Genomic DNA, 1,783 nt, shown 5'->3' with positions numbered 1-1,783 from the left:
CTTGAGGCACAGTTAGTTGCTGGTATACGCTTCCTGGACATTCGTTGTAAGCTAGAAGATGGCCATTTCCTTATCTACCATGTGAACACTTTCCAAGAGGCCAGTTTTTCAGATGTCCTGAAAGACACTTTGAGCTTCCTCAGGCAACACCCCCAGGAGACAATACTCATGAGAGTTAAAGAGGAACTCCCAATAATTCCCAATCCAGATTTTGCCCCTCGCTTGCGGCGTTATTTGGATGAAGAAGGCCAGGACAGAATATGGGCAAAAGAAGCTATTCCTACTTTAGGCCAAGCCCGGGGAAAGCTGATCATCTTGGAGGAACTAGAGGAAGAGGTGCTGGGAGTCCCTTATGAGGAGCTCAGTGTTGGTGATGCTTGGCATGTTCTTTCTTCAGAGCGCAAATGGGATCGGGTTGAAGAACATCTTGGGATGGCAACCACTGGTGACCAGGCTGTCTTGTATCTTACCTTTTGCTCTGGGAATGGGCTCTTCACCAATCCTGAGGAAGTGGCCAAAGAAATCAATACACGTTGTTATGAACATCTGAGGGCCCAAACTGGACAAGCAGTGCGCTGGGGTGTGGTGATCATGGATTTTCCTGGTATAGGACTGATTCGAACCATTGTGGAAAGTAATTCTGAAACAGGAAGTGTCCACACAACAGCTTAGCATTTGTAATGAAACAAAGCAGGGAGGAAAATGAAGATTATGGAACTGTCAGCATTCCAGCTTGGGATGCTCAGTAACCATTACAATTTAAAAGCCTCAAAACCCCTAACCTCCCCGCAAGCATAAAAATAGTGATCAACCCATTAAAAGAGATTAAACATCAAATAATTTAAAACTATCCAATAGGAATACATTAAATTTTCGGGCAGATTAGCAGAAGAAACAAATCTTCCTCTAGAAGAGGGGAGGGAACGGGGTGATGGTATCAATTTTGGTATTAGTATCAATAGAGAGGTCAATAGAGGGGGAGGCAAGTCTAATGGATCTAACCTAGTCTGGGAAGGCCTGCCAGAAGAGATCCGTCTTAATAGCCTTTTTAAAGGCTTCCAAGGTGGTAAGATGGCGGATCTCATCTGGCAGGTCTTCCAGAGCCTGGGAGCGGCTGATGAAGTTGGTATGGTTCCTCTTTTGAATTTAACAAATCTCTATATGTTAACCATTTCCCTTGTTTCTATAAAGATTTATGAGAAGATGCCTCTGAAGGTGAAATCCAACCAGGTGTTTTTGTACAGAGCCTTTGCTTATATTTTATCCATATTTTATGTAATGCTCTTCTTATCAGATGCTTGTTAATTGTTTTTTGAATTTATATTTTATTATACCAGGGGGAAAAAACATGCCAGCAAAAATGTAAATTGTGTTCTTCAAGTGTTAATAATTTGAGGTCACCTAGCAGTATGCAAAACCTCATCCAGGTCAAACAGGCTGCTTTGTAATATAGTTGTAAGTCCGGTAAAGCAAACCCACTCTCTCCTTAGTCTCTGTCATAAGTTTGTATCTTACCCTTGGCTGTTTACCTTGCCACAAAAATTTAATGATATCTTTTCTCAATTGATCAAACCACACATAGGGAATATTTATCAGAATTGTTTGGTAATGGTATATTGCTTTAGGTAGGACCCTCATTTTGATGGCTGAGACTCTACCTAATAATGAGAGATTCAGACCTTTCCATTGTTCCAAGTTCTTTTTTTATACCTTTCCCTATTTTGACATACTTATTTTGGAATAGTTGGTTATTGTTAGATGACACTTCAATGCCTAGAAATTT

Source organism: Sceloporus undulatus, chromosome 2 (genome assembly GCF_019175285.1).
Source record: "Sceloporus undulatus isolate JIND9_A2432 ecotype Alabama chromosome 2, SceUnd_v1.1, whole genome shotgun sequence".
In the NCBI taxonomy this organism is placed as follows: domain Eukaryota; kingdom Metazoa; phylum Chordata; class Lepidosauria; order Squamata; family Phrynosomatidae; genus Sceloporus; species Sceloporus undulatus.
This window is presented reverse-complemented; position numbering follows the sequence as displayed.